Raw genomic sequence first — 23,683 nt, 5'->3', positions numbered from 1 at the left:
TATCAATAACGAATAATCAATTTATGCATATCTCAGATACACGCGACCTCCCACGAAAGTTTTTTTTAGCATCGCGAAAGTTTTAGCCTTCCCACGGTTAAACGTAGACTACATCAGTGACTGTCGAAACTTGGCCGAAAGTATCGTTGAGGAAAACGAATTTTCCAAACACTATGAATTGTAAACTATGATTCCAAGGTCCATTTCCAGTGCGGATATATTACAATCGTGAATTTAAAACTCGGAGGAGAAAGATATATTTCTCTCTCGCACATATGAAGTAAAATTTATATTCGTCTCCGTGCAGATTCTTTAGGGAATCATCGCGATATTCAAACCTTCTCCTTTCGTAGCTCTTCCTCGATTGGGAGATGAAATAAACTTCAATATACGCGAGGTTTTATGAAACACGAACCCGTAGTACTTCTTTCGAGTCCGCAATAAACTTTTTCGGCCAGTGTTTGCGATACATTTCATACCGCGGCTGCCGAAACCCTTTACCTTCATTTTACGACGCGGTCGGGAACGTAGATTGATTCTATAACAAATATAAATAAAACAAAACGCTATATTTACAGTCATCGGTATTATTTCCTGATACATTCAAAACCAGCCGTGTGCCGTCGTCATTGGCGTGAATCGAAATACTTTAATAGCATTTCAGTGATCTTTCAACATTATGCTGAGTATTATTTTGAAATTAATCGTATCATACAATATATTTTTTTATACTTACATAAATGTTTTATTTATTAATTTCTATTTGGCCATATATATATATATATACGGCCAAATAGAACATTTAAATATAACATAAATAAAACATTTATGTAAGTATAAAAAAAAATATATATATATATATATATATATATATAATTTCAATGAAACGTATGATATTTTATATACGGAAAGAACGGTTTTGCTGAAGTATCTAAAAATTCAGCTAGATACAGATCTGAAAATAATTTTGTTGCACCATCCAAATAATTATAGTAGATCGCTGAAGTATGATGATAATGCTGTAAAATTTTTGACATTTTAGCAATCAGTTTGTATGTCCTACATAATTATTTTGATGGTCCAACAAAATTATTTTCAGATCTGTATCTAGCTAAATTTTTAGATACTTCAGCAAAACGTTCTTTCCATGTAAAAATAGCGAATATCTTAATAATTTAAAATTCTGAGAGTAACTAGAATACACAGACATAAAATTTTAACAAAAATATTAATAAGTAAAAAAGTTTTAGCTTTTTTTTACATTGTTAGTATTTAAATTCAGGTCTCAGAATAACAGGTAATAACATAATTCCATGAATAACCTATGCATATATCGTCATTCCTAATCTTTAGAAGTACAGCGACGTGTGGAAATTTACCTCGAGGGAATTTTATTCTATGACTGCGACGGTATCTTATGTCCTTAATATGTCTGTCTCTTTAAACATTTCTCTAGCTAATAGTAACAGTTACCTTTGTCACTCTTGAACTGTCCTACATAGATAAGAAAATATAGAAGCGCTTTCCATGTGTATTATGGAACGAACGTATAAATAATGTTGTGATTCACGTATTTAGTCGTTATTTATCAACTCTCTTTAATATTTACTGAAACGTTATCGTCTCAAACTTATTATAAAATAATCTCATTACGTTTAAATTTACTCATGGCAAAAAGAGATTAGCTACTGCAGTGGCAAATTTAGTGACACCTAACATTTTTTGCAGCGACAGCATAAGGTTTTGCTACTATTGCTAAATTATAGCTCTCGCTGCAAAAAAAGTTAGGTGTCACTAAATTTGCCACTGCAGTAGCTAATTTTTTTTTCCGTGCTGCATTATTTTGCACGTTACGTTAAGCCAATTCTTTTATTAGGATTTTAAAAACGGGGGAATCATGTTAAATGAATGATTTGAATGCCAATCTATCGTAATTCGATAAGGCCATATGTCTTGAGACAGTCCAATGCTCGCGAATAGGTCTTGAGCAATCGCTCCGCTTTCGTCGCGAGGCCAAGGCAGTCACGAGGGGGACACAATGCAACGGGCGCTCTGACGGAACACGCGTACCCTGTTATAAGAATCCCCACGCCCTCTCGAACCCCACACGGCTCGTAATACGAGAACGGGACTTTGTGCCACGTAATGCTGGCGCAGCACGGAAGTCACAGGCGTTCTCCCGTTGGAACGTGAACTTTCAGCCCCCTCCTCCCTTTTAGGACGGACCTGTGCAGGGCAGGAACTGGATCCCGCACGACCGGAAGAGGATCCGGAACGGCAGAATAGCGGCAGCAGTGACGCGAACGAGGGATATTTTATTGAATAATTTGACAACGATTGTTCGAGGAACGTGCGAGTATGTGACGTGGATATCTTTTGTGATTTTACACTCCTCATTGTTATGATAACTGAAAAATCGTAGAAGAATGAAGACAACGAAGAAATCAACTGCAGGAAGAAAATTACTGTACAATAGTGTCATTAAAGTGGATAATTTCACAGAATCTTCGCGAAAACAAGTTCTTACGTTACATCTCATATCTTGTAATGGAATTGTTGAACAGCACTCGTGATATTCTTTTTATTTTGAAAAAGTTCCATGAGGATATTTAAGATAAAATCAGCTATTTTGTGACAATATTCTTTTATTCTTTTAATATTCGTAAGAAAAAAAGAGAAATGTTTATCTCTAACCGCGGCAGTTATTCCCGATGTTGAATAAAACGCTGAGCGGTGCGTTTCTTAATTGGTTTTGTCGCGATAACTTTCAATAATTGATAAAAGAGAATAATAGAAGAATCGATAAATAATCGACACACTTTGTTTGCGCGAATGGCTAGACGCCATTCGCGATTACGCACATATCGTCGCTGGAAACCCAGTCGGGAACTTCGTTATTACAGGATATCGGGCGTCGCAAACGCGAGAGATCCGATATTTTTCCGCACGCTGAAACTCTCTCGCCGCCGCTTCTATTAATTACGCGGCTGTCGTTCGCCGGCGGTAGCGGTAGCGAATCGCGCGCGCGAGCTGCCCGACGCCGATGCGCGGGCGTCGTTAATTTTCCGGGACCGATTTTGCCGCGATTCGACTCGAAACTCGAAACGCCGAACGTTCCGAATCGCCTCGCCGCATCGCGCGCCGGTTCGCCGAGCCGGCCGTTTTTCACTCTCGGCTGCCGCTGTTCGGCGTGCTCCGACGGGCACGCATGTGTGCGCGTGACACGGCCCACGATGGGGCGGTATCTCGCCCGCGGCCCTTTTTTCACGAAAAATCGCTGACGAAGACGAAGAACCGCAAGCAGTCCGATAGAGCGTGAAGGCGCGATAACGCGCCGCTGCTTCTCGGTTTCGCGCGTCGGTCACGCGCGCGCACACGTGTGAAACGCGTGATTATGTTAATGTGCATGTAAATGACAGAATAGTTGGAGAGATATTGAAAATAACGCAGTATATCTCGAATTGATAGTCCGAATCTTTAAGAGAATTTTAATAGAAAGTTGTAATAGGAGCTAAATTATTATTCGACTTTGAAAACAAAAAAGTCTGTAAAAATGTAATTAATTAGATTACTGAAGTAAATCGTTTTATGTTAACCATACAATCAAGATTTCATAAACATCATACATGTGTGTGTTCGATTAGAGTATTTTCGCTGTAGAACGTCTTAAAGTAAAATTTATATGAAGACTTCGAAGACAAGATGTTTGCCGACTTGTCGTAAAATAATCTATTTTGCTTTTTTGACAATCTTTTGCAAGGCTAGGTGCCTGTAGCCATTCGCTTGCTTTCTTGTCGGAACTAGTTGACGATTCGTATCCAGAGAGAAAAAGGGACAAAAGGGAGATCGAATGGGGACCGAAGGACACAGGATGGCATTGGGAGAGTCCGGCAAATTTATGTCCAATTTAGTGGTGGATTCGGAAGCGGCGAGCGAGCAAAATTTTCGCACGGAGATTTCAGTCCGCACGGGCAATAAACCTTCGACCAGCAGAGCGAGTACGCGCGGCCAGAAAGCCGTGCATGTGAATATACGTGCGTGACGAGACAAAAAGAAAGAGAGAGGCATACATGAAGAGAAAAGAAGAGAGAGAGAATAGTAGGGAAAGAGAGTTGAGAGCATTGAGTGACGAGGGCGCATGGGGGTGGATTGGAGAGCCGACAAACGCAATCGGAATTGAATATCGAAGAGCGTGGCGAGCGGAAATTTTCGCGAGTGCATGTGCAGACATATTTAGGGTGGATCCGATTCCGATTGGGTATTTTCACGGTTTACGTCGCCGGACTGAATGGGGACTAAATGCATTTGGCTCTCGTTACAGGCGCTCGATCAGAAAGCGGCGGAACTTTTCAAATATTTAATATTACTCACAGAAATACCGGAATATTTGAGCACCATTAATCAAATATGAAAATTTCTGGATATTAACGTAATATTCAAATAATGGTGAAGGGGTATACGGGTTTAAATATTATATTTGCACTTGTGCTCGACTTTGAGGCTTTATTTTATTATCGCCACGCACGACAATAGTATAGCGAGACTTCTATTCTTTCTATTCGATGATACTATCTCGTGGTCCAAGCGGATACGAAGACACAGTTGAGACGTCGAAAAACCTGGGAAAAGAAAGAAGGAAGGAAGGAAGGAAGGAAGAGGGTGTAGTTTTCTTGTTTCTGAACCATAGTCCTCTCTGAGGAAGAAAGAAAGAGAGAGAGAGAGAGAAAGAGACATACAGCTTTCCCCTTTCTACTTTATCACCACATTCGTGCACTCCGGCGTGACGGTTGCAAACAGAAAGTGCCAGACTGCCTCGTCAGATCCCGTTGCCGCTGTTTTGTCCTCGTTAGGTGACTACCTCTCTTCGCTAATGAATCCTTTTCGTAATTAAACGGCAGCGAAGCGCAATCTCCAGGGGAGACTTCTTTAATTAACGACAATTAACGGCGGCAACGATTACGAGGCGCGGAAGATGACGAGAACTACGGTGGTGGCTGCGCGATGCGATATGCATGCCTCTTGGTTTCTCTCTCGCGCGTTCTCTTTCTCTCTCTCTCTCTCTCTCTCTCTCTCTCTCTCTCTCTCTCTCTCTCTCTCCATTGTTGATCCCCGCTCATTTAAATTGTCAACGACGACTTCGCGCGTGCTTCGACTGCGAGAGGAGTCACCTATTTCCCGCGCAAAAGTCGACCGTCACTGCGCTGATATTTAATGATGCAAATGCACCGTCACGTTGCAACTACTGACGCTGCAACTGTTCTAATCCGATATCCCTAATTCTTTTTATTTCAGCAGATACGTGACATCCAGGATGCAGGAAAAATTATAAACTTTAAAGTTCAGAGAATCAATATATGCGCCTGTTACAAATTCCGAAACTATTTCTTGTTAATAATATAGCTCAAAAGATTATTAATAGATTAGATTGTATAAATTGCAGTTCACGTGTTTTATATTTATTTAATAATTTATATTTAATAAATTATATTTTTTTAATAATATTATAATAAATTTTAATATTATAATATTTAATATTATAATATTTAATATTATAATAAATTATATTTATTTAATAATTTATTTATTTAATACTTTGTTTTCATCGTAATCGCGCGTGCGATAAACAAGAAAAATTTATGAGAATGAACAACTATTGTACAGGTCTAGAAAATTGAAATCTGAAAAATTATGGTACGGTTCTAAAATTCTTACAACATTTTGCACTTACAATACTTTTTATGGTTGACATCAATGGGAATAATCCTCGACTTGTGAGTTTACAAAAGGTCTCTGCGAACTATCTGTTCTTCTAATGGTATATATTTCAAACGGGAATAAGCAAAATCGCGGCTATTTTAATAGTGAAATATTGACAGAGAAGTTAATCAACGTGACAAATAAGTAATATTTCGCATTTTCTCACGTTTCACATTCTCGAGGATTTAAGAAAAGAGCAACGTTAGCGTAACGAGCAAATGTGTCCCGAGTGTATAAGCGGGACTGTCGTTGAATATTTCCCTGCTCGTATACCTACCAAGAGGAGATATATACGCCGTTCGCGTATAGGTATCCGGTGGACGACACGGAAAAGCGATCGATCGCCTCGTGATCGCCTCTCTCGAGCGCGTATTCGGGGGCGGCAAAGAGATCTCCGCGATGCCTCCATCGGGGGCGGCACTTTACCCGTTCTCCGGATCGGTGCACGTTCGCAGGAATAGCGATCCTGCGGGAATAGCGTCGGGAATATCCAAAACGGACTGTGTTGGCGGCCGCGCATCGGATTTATGGTGTAATGCAAATTTATCGGAATTTTATTCACCACCGCCACCGCGATGTTTCCATCTCCCTTTCTCGCCTTTCCATCGCTCGCCCTCGCTCGCCCTCGCTCGCGACGCGAAGGAAACGACGGCGCGGGGGTCAGAACAGAGGAAAGGACGAAGAGTAGAGACGGCGGCGGATCCAGGTTAGGTTCTCTAAAAAAAATCGCGATTTCTCGTAAATTATGAGTGTCATCAATTTCTATCTCGGTCTCATTGCGTCCGCCATAGCGGTACGTTACCACCGTTGTCTCCCTCTATCTACCTCGGGGTCGAAAAGAGCGCTATACAGAGGCTACACGGGAAAGAAAGCAAGAAAGGGCGGGAGACACGAGAAAGGGAGGGCCACCGGCGCGGCGCGGCGGCCGTCGCTTTATTATACCCCTGCTCTACCCTCCGTTCCTTCATTCCTTTCGGTGTCCCGCAAGAACCGTAAAAGCGCCGCGCCGAAGAAATATTACGAGCGCGATTTCATGCCGCCCGGCTGCACACTGACTTATATACACGGTAGTAAGGATGATCTCTCTCGAAAGACGGGTATTGAACGTATATCACCGAGATGCGGATACTGATCATAGGGCTTACAGATACACATGTGAAACACCTACGACCGCGTAATGCACCGGCTGAGATGTATCGGCCTGTAAAATATCTTTTGTACACTACCGCGCAAAGATGGAACTACCGTGCGACAAATTGCTATTATAGGATTGAAATGGCAATAAGGACGAAAAATTCCCTCTCTTCTCTCGGATTTCTTATTTATCATTTTAACTTTATTACGATCACGTTACTTGTTAGCTATAATGAAAACATTAATATTAAGTATTTCTAACTATAATTTTCTAATATCGTTGAATCTAATATTCTGATGTGAAATTAAATTTAATTACTATTAAAATACAAAAAAGCGAAGATTATTTAATAAGAACAATTAATTAAATGCAAAAAAATTCTAGAAAATTGAGACAGTAAGAAATTTCATTTACATATAATTGTTTGGAATTTTTAATTTAGTTGCCAAGAGTTTCATACATGCGGAATGGCGTCAAAGACCATTGAAGCTCTTTGAGAATACTGAGAGAAGAGACAAAACTTTTAGCAAAGGTTAAACAGCAAAGCTACAAACAACGAGACATAATCGCACGCGCACGCTTTTACCTGTCTTTAGACTAAAGTCGTTAGAAAGCACGACAAGAATTCATCAATACGGAGCTAAGAGCACTCAAAGGGCACAGAACAATAAGTGATTAAAGTACTTATTAACTATCGCGATCTTGTTCGAGTGGTCATTACAGCGTCTAGAGCTTAAATTACTTCCAACATACAAATTTCTGTCATCACGAATACCTATTTGACGGTGCATTCAGACCTCTCTTACACGGCTTCATCCTCAGTCAGCTAAGACGATCAGTCCTCTAAGAAGTTAAGACGATCAGTTCCATAGCAAGTTTCTCTATCTAAAGGCCTAAATGTTGGAAACAACTTAGCTTACGATCCTCACACAATACTTTATCATCTTTGCATGGTTGGAGACGCCTCGATACCAGAAAACATCTCCGTAGCTCCGCTGCTGCTGGGGAAAATCAAATATCTCTCCAGCAGGCTTTACATTGTGAGAAGCACTCCATCCGGCATTATCATCCCGTTTGCATCATCCTGTTTGCGGGAAAAAGTTCTCTACGATACGCGCCTTCAGGAAGCTAAAGATATAGCAAAAATAACTCCCGCGGAACCTATAAAGTCTTTATCGTGAGCCTCTAACCAGACAACGAACAAATACGAGTACTCAACGATATTATAAAATATTAGCAATGATGCTTTTAGAAATCTTCATTTTTAATAATAATTGTCTCAAAAGTGAATTACATAATAGAAATTCAAGTGGAATATTTAAAAATAAATAAAAATATGATTTTATAACTTTTTATACCTTCATAAATTTGCTTCAGAGTACCTAAAGCAGAGCAGAGTATAGAATAAATTTCAGAGAAGTATTTTAAATCACTCTTATATATATATATATATATATATATATATATATATATATATATATTCACACTAATTTGAAGCTCATTCACAGAAATATTTAATTTTAGCATATTAATGTCCGATATTAATTTTTTAGTTTCATATAATAATTTTATTAATATTACATACATATATTAATATTATACTTAAATTTATCAAAAGTAAAAATTCGCAAGATACACATACGCCGATTTCTCGACGTGCCGGAGTTTTCGTAGTTTTATTGATCTTTAGTCCACGGGCTTTCCGAACCCACATAACTTCGAGTTTTTAAACTCGGAATATACTGCAAAGCAGTTACTATATGGAGTCACGAAACGGCCGCTGCAGCTAAAACGGGCAAATCCTCGAAGGGACTACGGTGATTTTCCAGATGGACGAAGTTTTAAAGCACATCACGGGATGGTACGCGTCTCGGTACGACAAGTGTTTTCCGAAAACCAACAAGGAAAAGTCTGTGTAATCCCAACGGTTCTCCTCCCAAAGTTAACTAAAATTTTCTGCCTCTCTGAGCGCACCGCAATATCAAACGTAGCATGTTAAAAGACGGGCGGGAAAAATTATGAATGTAAAATTATGAATTATGATATACGCGTAAACTGCATTTTCTTGGTGAGTTTAAAAAGACCTCTAATATAATCGCTCGTGTGGTCCATTGATTTGACGAGTTTTACTCGCCACCGCGGCAGAAAATAACTCCGCGATCAAAAACTCGCTCGTATATGCGGTATCTAACAATGATTCGAAAAAAATGTATCACAAAAGGAACTTGTATTATCAATTTAATTATCCATTATAAAAGCATCACGATAAATTCATTATTAATTGAACCAGCAGTGAGCAGATCCAATTAAATGGAATAAACGTGTGCGAATGTTTGTGCGTAGACATTTTTACAGTCTCTTTTTGCCGTGAATCGATCTAAAGCAGAGTTCCCGCAACCACACTTGCCCATGCAAACTCCCCCATACTTATACCGCTATTTTTCATACTTTAAAAGCTTAATCTCACGAATTTATGAATTCTGCGTTCCCTGCCCCTTCTCTTTCTCGCCCTTCTGTCTCTTTTATCTTAACGTCGTTCATCAAGATCGCTACTTTTTTAGAAAGAATAAGAGATCGAAAAACGCGCAAACTGGAAGAAAATTATGATTCTTCAGAGTTGAAAGCTAATAATTCTTAGGATCAGCAGAAGCAAAGAAATATCCAAAAAAGAAAGAGCACTTTATTAATATAAAATTTTACTACTGACTATATTATTATCTAAATCTACTGTATGGCTTTAAAAGCTAATTCGTATATGCTTAAGTAAAATTGTTCTACAAGATTCCTTGGTGCATAGCAGTTTTAAACTTAAGTTTCATTAATTTCCATATACATCCATCTTCTTGCGACGCCTTAGATATAGATATCAGTGAAATAAACGCAGATACAGAACGTTTGCGACAATGAATATTCGCCGTGATTCTCCTAGGTGCGATCTAAATTACGAGCCTCGCGGATAATGCTGACGAGGCATGCGTCCCGTGTTATCGCGAGAACAGGTTACGTCTCGGCGTAAAATATAAAGGACAGCATCGATCGGTTTGCATGGCTGTTCCGGGGGGATGCGGCCGTCACTTTTTCATTCGGGATTATCGCGACTGCCGTAGCGCGAGCCTTTGAAAAATTAGCCGGCAGCCTCCCCTCCGTTCTAGGATCAGCGCCAGCTTTTTTCCCGTGCGATGTAGCGGCCACAAAAGGGCGGACGGAGACAATAAATGGGATCGAGAACTCGCGGAATACTCCATTTACCTTCGTTCTCTTATCGCGTCCCTTCTCACCCTCTCCCCCCTCCTTTGCCTTTGTATTTTTCGCAAATGCGGGGAAAATCCAGGCGAGCTCGCGAAAGAGCAAAATGACACAAAGTTAGCGAGAAGTACTAATAACATTCATTGCAATCGATAAAACCGATGTGGTTATTTAATTTGATGTACTATTTAAAAAATTAGTTGCGGAATAATGTTGAAAGTATCTGATATTAATTTTTCTCAATTGTACTGCGTACTTTTCATGTAATAATCCATTACTGCTACCGGGAAGAAAATTAAAAAGCCTCGCTACGTCTCTTGACTTTTATAGACTTCATGTAATTTCATTAATTACATTAAAGTATTTAATATTTTTCACATTTCTCAGGAAACACATTACGAGTATATTCTGTATCTGTAATATAAAAAAATCACTCCGTCACTATTAAAATTGTTTATTAAATCAGGCGAATTTGTTTCACATTGTATACGAAAGAAACATCTTTCTCTAATTTTTCACATGTTCGAAATTCACTGATTTGTCATGTATATTATTATTATTATTATACCGCTAAATAAGAATACAATCTGAGATACTTTATTACCAATTTGATAAACGTTTGTTCCATCAGATGCAGACGACTCGTTAATTACCGACATACCGGGATCACGATGCGAGGAAAGCTCGCGATGCTCTCGCCGCTTTGAGGCGCAAAAAGGAGCGTCAAACGAAGTTGCATCGTTGAACGATCAGACTGGCTGGCAGCCAAGCTAACAGTTGATTTCGATGCGAGCCACACCGGAATACCGGAGAGTACGACCGACTGGGAATTGGTCAATGTCCGGGACCACCGGATATTATGCTCTCTGTTATGGTCGAAAGACTCTCGATGGGTAAAAATACTGTGACGATACATATTTCGTATAATCGTGCTCATTATTTAAGTCTCTCAACAATTAAGCTGAATTATTTTCGAACTTTGTACACAACGGAATTATATTTGACGGTACTAAACATTGGATAAATATAAACGTAAAAAACACATATTTTTCTTATGGAAGAACATTGAAAAAGAATACTCTATCGTGGTTAAATAAAATTGCGATAAGAGTGAATAGAAGTTGAATTTACACGATAACATATTCAGTAGACCACGCTCAAGCGTGAATCGCAAGCCTTATCGCAGCGACATAAAAAGCGCAACGGATCCGAAAGGAAGTTGCATTCCAGAGATCCGAGCGTTTCATTTCAAACTCAATTCCCGGCAAGCCAACAAAGCCGCGCGTAACAACGGAACCTGCACCCTTCGACATTCCCTGCGTGAAACACAACGATGCACCCTGTAAGCATTCGACGCATCCAGATCCCTGAATTCTAATTACTACGGCTGAGCACGGCTTAATTAGCAGCTGACCGCCCTCTACGCGGATTACAATACACAAGTTTTTCCTTCAATGCGATTTTATATTCGCACATTTCTGTGTAACAAGATCGCAATATATCGATATAACGTATACGTTCATTTTCGATTGCAACGACGAAGGTAATAGGGCGATAATACAGCGTGGTAGTAAAATGGCTCGGAATTGATCGTAATTCAGATAATGTATTGCTGATTTTTCCGCGAGGTGTATTCGCGGCGAAATCGCCCAAATTAAATTATTTCTTTAGCCATAATGTAGGATACGACGCTAAAAAAGGCGAAAGACTGAAATATAGCTGTATCCGCAGTCCCTCCGGATATTTGCCGGGAAATGAATAAAGTACATTTACTTTATGACACGGCCCGTAAACGGGGCGCTTATAATATCCCGATAAAAAGTTACCCCCTATCCGCGGTAATCGCATCAACCGTCGTTCTTCATAACGTCTCCTCGCGTAAAATATAAAATCGCGCGACCTGGCGTGACGCGAAGCTGTCTAATATATTAATAGCTGAATTAAGGCGCTCGGTTTTTCGCCGAGACATCATCAACGCAATTTTTCGCGAATACTCTTCTCGGTCGTCATAATACCGTGCTCTCGATATACTGATTAATAATTTACTCATTATTTAAAATTTGTATATAATATATTGTACTATAAAAAAATTAATGTTTCGGAAATATGCTTTTTGTTCCATCTCTGTATTTTTCTTTTCATTACACTAATCGTAAGTATCTGAGACTTTATTATCGATCTTTGTTAAACGTTACGTGTTGCGGATTTTGGCTTTCAATAACAAAGTTTCGCTCATCCTATATTGTACATTGGCAGCGTTTCGTATCGAATTCCATGAAGCATTATCTGACCACAGTATCGCTTCGTTAAAATTAGCAGAAAGTCTATTCGCTTGTTGCAGAACTCTCGGTTTAGGTTAGAACTCTCGATTCAGAATAGGTCGCTGACTGAACGATAATAATGTTTGCCTCGCGGAATTGCCTATGCATTCACTATCGAAACTCATTTATACTACTCTACACAAACAGCTGATAATAACATCGATCTAGTTATGCATTACTTGAGAATAGAATGCTTCTGCTTCAATCATAAATTCAATTAGTATTTAACATCCTCTCTCTCCTCTTTCTCTATCTCTGTCTCTCTCTTTTCTCTCTCTTTCTCTCTCCTCCATCTCTCTAGCTGATAATAGCACTCATCCTATTAATATTATACTATTATTAAACCAGATGTGCAGTATGCCGATGAATTTTCACTCAATATACATAAAGCACAGTTTCCACTAATATTAGTTTCCATAACTAGACATGTCATATAATTGCAATGAAATAAATTGTTGGACATTTCGAAGGGACAGCAGAACAGTGTAGTGTTCAATCCGTATTCAAAGATATATATACATTATTAACTATAACATTGTTGAGTCTTGATTATGATATAATGTCTAGTATATAATAGAGGTTAACGGGTCATTTAGATTTTGGTTAAATAAAGAGCGATTCCCCTTAAGTAAAGAGCACACATAAAATTTCGGCAAAACACGGTGGGTGGATCGGAAAAGTACGTTTTCTGTCCTGCCTCTTCTTAATCCCGCCACAGTTAAACCCCAAAGTTAAATTATCTCGATTGGCGATTCATTATTCGCGTCTCACCTGTCGTAATTACTTTGCCGACGGTAAGCTGCCACTAAAGCGACAACTGGAATCTCATAAATACGCAATGCGGTTCGCGCTTACTCCTTAAGAGCTTCTATACATTTAAAGCTACTCGTCTCCGTGGCGAGAACTGTCGAACTTTTTCTCGTCCTCTCACATTCCCGTTCTTTTCTTTCTCTCGCTTGGTTCGCACCAGTTTCAAAGTTATCGGTGCAAGTTCGCCGTACGAGACGCGAAAGGAGCCCCGATCACTCTCTCTCTCTCTCTCTCTCTCTTGGGAAATCTTCCGAAAGAAGACAATAATTAGAACATTCGCCGTAGTACTTTCCGTCAGCGGCGTTTAACCGTCCATCCCCGGAGGCGACCGTATATCCTGATTACTGTGAGAGATCGTTCTTTAACGTTTCAGAACCAGGGGAATTGCCGATCGTTTCCGTGATCTTTCTCTTACAATTTCCGGATATAGTAGCAAAATTTTCGCGATAACAATAATCCCACCAAACGCGAAACATGTATTTTGAATTATGGTAAATTCTTTCTAATAATACCACACGCGTCACTTATTGCAGAGATAACTTGATACGGATGATTAATAAAAGTTCATATAGTAACGCGAAAAATATCATATTACGTAACGAATTAATTTGTTTCCTTAAACTTCTCGGTTTATTTTGTAATCTTGATAATCTTTGCATGTGGATGTAGCGCGAAATTTGGAAATCGTCGTTGGATATATTTCTTAATTTAGGCAAAATTAGAATGGCATGGTGTCGTTTACGTCGACATTATTGATCATAATTCTCGGTTATGCCGAGCAGTTAAGTTCGCATAAACGCACCCGATTATGTCAGAAATATATATAGAATATAAAACTGATTTACGAGTCTCGTTGTAACGTGACTCGCGCGCATGCTTAATGATAATTAGCTCTGCAGGAAATTCTATGGCACGCACATATAGTGGCAAGTGTAGGAGCTTCTTGGACGCGGAGATCGATTGTGCTTCACGATTACGGTGACAAATTGCGACAATGTTTAAGCGAACCGGGAGGATAATATAAAAATGTAACTACAAAAAAATTTTATGACGGTTAACATATTCGATCGGACTACTCTGTTAGTAAAAATAATTGTATAAATTATGGAGCGCACCACATCAAATTCAAAGCAGCGTGGAAATGTATTGCGTATCCTAGATTTAAGAAACAACTAAAATAGGCGAAACTATGGTAAGTCACGAGCGATGACGCAGACCGGTGTGTGAATATTATGATAATTGACACTGGCCACTGTTAAACTGCCAATAAAACTGAAAGGGAACATATATGCTATTAATTATGTTCCCTGCGATTTCGTTTCTCGTTATTTTCGCGCTGCGAGGCCGCAGGTTGTGTGAATATTTAACAGCGATCATCCCGGTAATAATAGATGTTTAATTAATCGATTGTCTGCTTGCTCTGGACTAATATTAGTTCTAAAAATCTCTCTTCGTCGAACGTTCGACGTCGGTGATACGATTCCAACATTCGTTTTAAAATTTATTCGCGTAAAATGCAAGTATACACTAAGAAAGATAAATGAATTAAATTTCACATAGCTCATTGTAGAATGTTTAATTTTCAAACTAAATGGTTTAATTTTCAAACGAAATGACTTTTTTGTATAATTCTCGTAATAAATTGTTATTCGCTTATATTATCTAAGTGATATTAAATAATGATATCCAAGATTATAAAATTATTATTAATTTTTTTATTTTGTCGACACATAATTTTTGTCAAAACACCGCAGATAACGCCGCACAGTAAAACACTCGCGAGTGTTTTATTTTCTGACTTCCATCGTTCCTCTTTCACCGGCTCAATTATCGACATTCCACCGCGCCACCGGAAACGAATAGGTCACCGGTAACCCTTTTTCCCTTCCCTCCCTCTCTACGTGACTCGCAGTATCGAACAATGATATTTTGCACAATGTCGCCGGCTGAGCGGATCGCCTGCATTCGTTCGTTCCGTCGCATTGGTGCGGAAACGCGACAGCGGATCATCCGGTCCACTGTAAACGAGACGCCCGGAAGTTTCATCCGTTATTAAACAATTTCGTCGTATCTATCAGGGCCGCGGGACTCGGTGTTCCGCCAAAAACCGTACCTCGCCCTATGCCAAACGATCATAAGTGAGTTATAACTTCGAACCTCGTAACTATCCTGCCTGTCTACGTCACTTCACAATTAATTAAATCTTCAATTAAGTGCAGTAATTTTCAGTGAAAATGCCCGTTACAATGTACCAAAGTAGTAACTCCTCGAACATCTAAAAGTGAATTATTTGTCTAATGATAGTTCTAACTTAACAAGTGCTTGTTAAAGAGTTATTTCTTGAAGTTTATTCAAAAACAAAAAAAGCGAAAAGACAAGGAAAGAACGTGAAAGAGGCATTATCCTCTCTAATATAATATTTCTGATAGATAATCCATTAAATTACATGTTAGAGATAATGTCAAAGATATTAGAGAAAATAATGGAAGTTAGTGCACAAAATATTGGTACACAGGCCACGTACAACTTCATTTTTATCGTCGATCGTGCCCCAGCTATCGTTATAGTTCTATTACATTAGACGTGATCGTATCAATTTATATAAATGGAATCCTTCAAGCGAACGTAGGGATACGGGTTGCTGTGTGTCTATGTCCGTCCGTATTGCGTATTACTATTCCGTCGACCGCGCCGGACGTCCGGTGTCGGCACAGGAAAACGCGTCTCGTCGATCGGGAAAGGTAGCCCAGCGTAGTCATGCACGCAGCTACGGGCAGACATATACAGGGTGTTTGATAACTGATAATGGAAATGAAAAAAATGTCGATCTATCGTGATGTCGATGAAGAACACTATTTGCGCGATCAATTTCTCACGAGAATTTCCCATTCTTCGACTATCTACGAGATCGTACTGTTAAACATTTGCGTACCGTTATATTTCATTCGCTCAACTGGCCGAACACGGACATACACATAAGTTACACCCTATATACGAGGCGTGCCGCCGCGCGAGTCCGCTCGCTTCCGCTTCACGTTCATTCATTCTTTCGCCTTCACCTACGCGCCTCTCACCGCATTTCCTCCGTTCGTGGAATGAATCATTGAAACCTCGCGTCTCGATTAGATGCGCATACATTCTTCGACAATCTCGCAAAATTTCCGATACAACCGAAATTAATAGTTCGCTGATGAAACTGTACGTGTACTGAACGTCTACTCCGGCTATCCGTGAAACTCAACGGTTCATAACATGCTGTCGTCAGATTTTCGGATAAGATTAATCGTAAACCATATAGGAAATTTATCATGCAATCTCCATATATAATCTAAATAGATATTTATGTTCATCGAATTGTTGCAGTTGTTACAGCTTTTAACGCATAAATTCTTATTTTGCCATAAATTCTTATTTTGAATGATATTTATGGACAATTATTTATAATATAATGATTGAGAAACTATTGGTTGAAAAATATAAGCAAACAAGTTTCTATATATTTGCGACCGAATTCATTGATCCGGTATGAAACCGCGTCGCGAAAAGTCCATTTCATCGACGGGTCCGGAATTAACAGCCGTGTGGCTGATTTCCGGTTACAAATCTCTGAATCCACGATTAAATCGCCGTGCCGATTGGCGTGCCGGTCGCGAAGGGACCGTCGTCCCTCTTTCGCTCACGTATCGCGTTAACAAGCCGTCGTACAATAGCTATTATTGTTCGGCCGGTAGGTAGGTACGTAGGTACTAGGTAGGCGGAGGTAATAGAACGTGAAAACACGTGCGTATGTGTGCGGGGCATCTAGCCCCCAGCTCGTGCCTACGTGGCCTGCCTGCGCACCTCCTGGGCGCGAAAGCACACGTACCCGACATTGGCGGCGATCGTGAACTTTCTCACGAGGACCTGCCGACCGCGATAATGGCCGGCGTTACGCATAATAATGCCGACGTGATTGTCCCCCGTAGCCGATTTCATCGCGGACGCCGCACATAAGCCAGCGCTGACTCGTGCTTTAACGGCTTTGCACGCCCCGCGAGCACTATTTCGAGTTCTCACGAAATTACGAGTGTTTTTTTCTTTTTTTTTATCGTCTTCTGCGTAATTATATGCATAAAAGCGTGCAATGTTTTATCTCAGAAAACAAAGCTTGAAGTAAAATTAAAATATTACTTTTTAAAATATTCTGTATTGTATTATGATATACTCAATATGGATTTTTATATTCTTTCTGCTTCAAAGATTTATATAAAATTATTTATATTCTACAGATTATATGTATATAAGAAAACATGGGCAATCTTAAAAGTAAATAATTAATATTTTAGTAGACAACTCAAGTTTTCTACACTTACTTAAAGTTATTTTGTATAATTCCTAATGTAATGAATACGACTTAATGTTATGAATCTAGTTATTAGAGAAATGGGAAATCTCGCACAGACCGTGTAATAAATACTGATATTTCAAAAGATATGCTGGTTTAGCGTGGAATAAAATTCACATTTTATTATATAAAGGGAATGAAAACCAAGCAATATAGACCGATTTTTTTTCGATATTCGCCGCCTATGCGTGCACATATGGCGGAATATACAGCTATCCGAAACGGGCAGTTCCCGGATCATCTTGTCGTCATCAACTCCTTATCGGTATCTGCCGAATGTGAACGGAAAAATTCTAGTCACGAATCTTCTTAAGGTTGGGAGGAGTTACTCTCACCGCGAAAGATCGCGCCTCCGCTCGTTCCTCCCATTCTCAAAATGAAATTGCACGATTACCTTTCATTTCACGCTTTCTACACCCTTATGCGACGCATACCTCTCCATGCCACGCGTTATTCGTCAGAATATTCTGCTCAAGAACAAAATGCAACGGCCGTTTTCTCGCGACGCGCCATACATGATGCGTCAAAACTGCTTGAGTTTCCAACTCTGGCCATAGATAGTACAACTACAAATTTTATGGAAAAAAAAGATGTTTAAACCAAGCTGTAAAATAAAATGTTGCAGGGAAAAAGATGCCTACGTTGTCACAATATGAGTCCTGCGTAAATAAACAAAATTAAAATCTGAAGTTGCTATTAAAATTAATGAAGATTGCACTGTAAATCCAAGTGTGTTATTTCTACACGCATAAACATATAAAAATGACACATTTGCGTGTTAAATTAACACGTTTAATCGTATTAAATTAAAAGTTAATAAGTTCAACCGTGTTAAATGACGTGATTTAGGACGGGAAGAAATATGTAAGAAGAGCTTTAGTTAAAATAACACACTTGGATTTGTAGGAAGTCGCGGGCGCGTTTATATTGGTAGTCACATTGCCGACACCATATCAAATCTGTCTTCCCGTTTGCTCGCTAAAATTTTATTATACTGTTGAGGCACAGGTGGTGACACGGCAAAGTCTAGTCGGGCGTGTTGCGGTCGTGCCTACAAATTGGCAATTAACGCTAGCCAAACGCCTAGAGGCCGTCTGTGTTCCGTGATATCTTGAGGGTGTGCGGCAGGTTTACAACCACCCGGTCCTTCCACACGAGCCGCCCTCGAAAAAGATGATTTTACGACCAGCTACCGTGGCAACACCACGTTGAGGGTGGCGCGGAAACATCACCGGTTTCGACAGGAAAATGGTTCGGGGATGACGCTGCAGAATTTCTCCAAAGTGAAACAACGAGCCCGTCTACGGTATGCTTGTAAGTCAAATACCGTGTAGAAATTAACGAAATGTTTTCATGAAATATATTGTATCTTCATTATCTATTTTTCTCTGCTTTCTCAAGTATATTAATCGTAGATAAATGCAATCTCGTGTTTAATTAGCGTTATTTCGGAAAAAAGTATATAATTTCTTTGGAATATTCTACAAAATCGATAGATTACGTGTGAGATTTCTGAGATTACGAGGATCGGCAATAATTTAAAAAATCGATAGTTTGATTCATGAAGAAATAGACTTCATTTCGTGACGTTTCAGCGAACAAATTCCATTTTAGTGCGGGAACGTTATCTACTGGTAACGCGGTCGCGATTGACGACTCGAAATTAATTCCACGCTATTCACAGCAGCGAGCGGTATTGAAAATCGGGGGCGTGAGATTACCGGAAGAGGGAAGAGACAAAAATCAGCGGCGTTTTTCGAGCGATGCGACGACGTCACGTTCGCACGTTCGCCACGACCATATAACCGCGAACGTGCTGTCTGCCAACCGCGCTCGTATAAACCCAAAACTGTCTACCGATTTTTCGAGAGGGGACCCTAATTTTTGTGGCAGAACGATTCTCGGCCAATTTACTGCTGCGCGCGGTTCACAAAAACGCGGTACCTGCTGGCGGAAGAATAAACGAATAGACGCGAGACGAGGTGTCTGTGGTTTCACAGAATTAAGAAATTATGGCCGTCTGTCAGTCGACGAAAATTGAAAAAATAATTTATTGCCAATAAATAAATGTTAGCACGGTCCCGTCTCTGATGAGCATGGTTCCGTGTCTCTCGTTCTTTTCATCAGCATATCATTGTTTTATATGGAACAGTTTTAAATTGCTCTTAGTTGCTTTGTCACAAGTAAAAATTGGATATGCAGAAGACTGCAAGGATAATGTTCATATGGGAATTAATTGTCGGTTTAGTGTAGAATTTTTGTCTATATCATAATTTTTTTTAACGCATCGTTTAAATGACATTGTTGCTGTCGCCAATCAAACAAAGGTTGTCTAATTGACGTTACAGAAGCAGAAGTATAACGTAATGTCATTATCACGGGACCCCCGAAACGATTTTCCGCGTGATCACATAGTGAAATAGGAATCGAACTTCCCCACAGCGAAAAAAGAAACAAAGAGCAAATTTCACGGTCGAGAATAAACGAATCGATGATTGTGTCATTTGTGCCTCTCGCCGGATCACTTACCGCGGTGCGATGGCGGAAATCGATCGAGCGAGACGCAAACAGAGAGGAGTAAGAACCGAGAGGTGGATTCCTTTTACAACGATGATTGCGTCCATGTAAAAGATACCTCCGGATGAGCCGTATGAATTATCTCTACACCCCGGTATCCCGCCGGTAGCTCCGTTCGCGACGCTTTTTGTCGTGCAATCCGTCTGATAGACGGTATTGAAGGTAACATTAAGAGAGAAACAGAAAAAGAGAAAGAGAGAGTGGTAAATACTGCACCGTAAAACTCGATCTCATCGTCGTTAAACGACATTAGGAAAATGCCGGCAGTAACTCCCACGAGGTTCGCTGTACAAATTGTTCACTTTGAAAGTGACGTCAATGAGCCCACTTCCGTAAATCTTGCTAAAAACAGCGCACTATCAGTACGTAAATACTTTAATAATTATTTCATTATTATACGGATTGTAAAACTAAAATTATTTTAAATCCGAGCTTTTCTTCCGTATCACTTTCAAAGTAATAAAACGGTTCACATGGGCAGAGGTACGTAGATCATCTAAAATCTTGGTTTAGCGCTAATCGCCGATGTCAGAGTATAGATTCTCGCGGCATCACGGCGGAAATATCGTCGTAGATAAAGACGATAAGGAGCGAACCGTTAGAGGAGCAAATTAAGGCTCGTCGACTTTCCTCGTTCCCGATCTCGAAACTCGATGCCGAGCAGCTTGACACCGCGCGGCTCTTCCTCCAATAAGTTTTGACGTCCGGCTAGTATCTCCGTGTAACGTGTAACCGAGAACTGCGGATTCATTTTTGCGGGGAAGTCGCGAGGTTAGAGGTGCTCATTAACCCGCGCGCAGCATCGGATTACACGTCGACGTCGCCTTTTTCCATCGAGACTTCTAAATTCTAACCGGCGCGGCGCCGCAGCGGCCAGAATGCGCGACGCATTCCAAAGTTTCGCTTCTCGCCGCTTCGTTTTCTCGAAAATCGAGTTCCCCGCGCGCGAAGAGATAAACTCGGAAGTAAAGACTTCTGTGGGGAAAAGATTCGTAAGAAAATTTGTCGCAAAATTCTATATTTTATCTCATTGATCACAAATACCGGAATTCCGTATTATCATAATCCGATCTCAATCCGAATTCAACGAAATGAATTTTTCTCGTTTGTGTTAGTCGTTGGAATGGTATATGTACACTATACAAAGTAAAATATGGTATTTTATATATGGTATAAGTATTTCGGTGCATCGAGAAACACTCGTAATCATTTAGAGATAATAAAGAAAAATGTAAGCGCGAGTATGTTATGTAAATCAGATGAAATAAATATTTACGTTCAGTCCATTAGGATAGCTAAAAATAGAATAAAGTATACTTTTCGTCAAGTACATCTTTTCATGAGCGAGATATTACATTAGAAAGTCAGCATATACGATCAATGAGATATTCATGCTTCTCGGTTTCTAAGAGATATTTAGTATGTCAAACGTCTCAGATAGAAAAAGAGAAATGGAAAAAGGAACGCGACCGCGACTCATGAAAAGTTAGCGAGTGCAACACGGGGAAACTTTTATTGTAAGAAATAGAGAAACTCGCCGCTTCTCTTTTCATGCCGGTAAGATTATAGAGTATGAATTGCAATTTGTGCTAAATGCTAATCAGTCGTGGGAGTTGAGCTAAAATTGGTCACCCCGACAAACAAGAATGACGTAAGCGGAGAGTATTATCTGGCCCCGATGTCACGTAGCGATACTAATGAGCGGTGGCAAATAAAAAGGGACCGCTTGATAGACGCCTCTGAAAAACATATATTATCAGAGTTGCAAATCGACGTAATTCCGTGGACACTACCTTCCCATTAATCAATAACGCGAAACACTCATTAAGCAGAAGTTCTTGCGTAGGTGCATCAAAAAAGTATATAGAGTGTCCTACAAAACCATTGATCGTCCAGATTAATCCTATGATAAAATTTACATTTCCATACGATTCTATGTCTCGTGTCAATATTCTAAAAATAGAATGTTCTAAAGTAGAAATACGATGAAACGCACAAAGCAGATAACTGTGATAAGAAGTGACAAAATTGAAGAGCCAAAGGTGCTTTTCACACCTCTCGAGACGCGAAAATCGGAAAAATCGTCGGGTGTAAGATAAAGGTATCTCTGATACGCAGGGATGAGGGTTTTTTCGCGGGTGTAAAATACGAGAATCGAGGATGTGCACCTGCGACAGAGCGTGGGAGGTAGACGTAAGACGCGCCACCAGCATCCCGCTACTCCAGTTCTCTCACACCCCCGCGAGGGATCTCGGAGCCATGAAAGGAGAATAACAACGTCGAATTCCTGCGATTCACTCGAGCGCAAGAAGCTTGCATTACCTCGCGAGCTCGTGTCTGCCACGAAGAGCGTTCCGGGGGATGATATATATCTCCGACGACCCGATATGGAATCGCTCGGAACCCCCGTTTCTCTGGTATGCATAATCGCACGCTATTCATTATCCGCGACAGTAGTCGGGTCGAAATGCTAATCGGTCCGTTTCTTCTGGACTATCGCGAATCCGAAGGGACGGAGGGCGCAATTTCGATTTATGCAAAAAGCTCTAAACGCGTTTTTCGCTGAGGGAACAAAACCAACGGGAGGCTAATATTTCACACGACAAACGAGAGATTTTGTCGGTTGCTCTGATTGGTCGCTCAATGGAGTGGGAAATATACAAGTGAAGGGATACACATATACATACATATTTATATATGTCCCTTTTTGTTGTACGACACACGGAATATTTCATATACTACTTGTTCATTACTAATCTTCACTGAATTCTCATGCTGCTTTACGCGTTCACGAAGATATTTAAAATAGTAACGCGACTGAAAAAAGAAGTAAATATAACAGTAACAATTCAAGAAAGCATTATAATGATTGCAATGCAATAACACCTATAAAGCGTGATTAAATTTAGAGTCGTCAATAATTACAAACAAGCAGGTGTTTCGTTAAACAAAACAATTTCGAGAAGAAAACGTTTACTCATTGAAAAACAAAGCAATCCTATTTGGGGCGCAATTCGAAAGATCACGCTCTCACGGAGTCTCTATCTTTCTCTCTTTCGCGCGCGCGTTTGGTCTACGGTAGCAGCAGATGTTTTTAACGAGAGAGCTCCATCCTATACTCTCCTTTATCCGGCCCTTGAACCTCTACAGGCGGCTGCTGTTTAACCACACTGGCGGCACAATTTTTATACCACCTGCCGAGACATCGCCATGGATTTTCGATCTCATTGAACTATTCGAAAAACCTCGAGAACAAAGTAATCATGAACAAAAATAGCGTACAGGAATAATGCAATAAGAACAAAATAATAAATTTCAGCGGTATACATAATATTAGATTACATTAAGATATTAATTCCGGCTATTTTAATGTAGGTAATTATAAATATAATGTAATTTAATAGATTATTCCTCACGCGTAATAATAATTAAACCGGCATCCCATTATTTTAT

The 23,683-nt window shown here is 39.9% G+C and overlaps 1 protein-coding gene and 1 long non-coding RNA gene across 3 annotated transcripts in view; one reads left to right on the top strand and one right to left on the bottom strand.

Moving 5' to 3' along the window:
• Positions 1 to 23,683, bottom strand: part of Stet (stem cell tumor) — a 359,247-nt gene that overhangs the window by 293,754 nt on the left and 41,810 nt on the right. The gene's annotated exons all lie outside the window — the stretch shown is intronic.
• LOC139771682 (uncharacterized) overlaps positions 1 to 23,683 on the top strand; it is a 172,889-nt gene that overhangs the window by 144,135 nt on the left and 5,071 nt on the right. Inside the window, exon 4 of one of the 2 annotated variants that reach the window (XR_011717955.1) lies at positions 18,656 to 18,967. This is a non-coding gene — a long non-coding RNA (uncharacterized lncRNA). The remainder of the gene's footprint in view (positions 1 to 18,655; positions 18,968 to 23,683) is intronic. The other variant, XR_011717954.1, reaches the window with a different exon arrangement.

This window comes from Temnothorax nylanderi, unplaced genomic scaffold, assembly GCF_030848795.1.
Source record: "Temnothorax nylanderi isolate EJ_2023f unplaced genomic scaffold, tnyl_v1.0 TNYL_tig0043_pilon, whole genome shotgun sequence".
NCBI lineage: Eukaryota > Metazoa > Arthropoda > Insecta > Hymenoptera > Formicidae > Temnothorax > Temnothorax nylanderi.
This window is presented reverse-complemented; position numbering and strand designations above follow the sequence as displayed.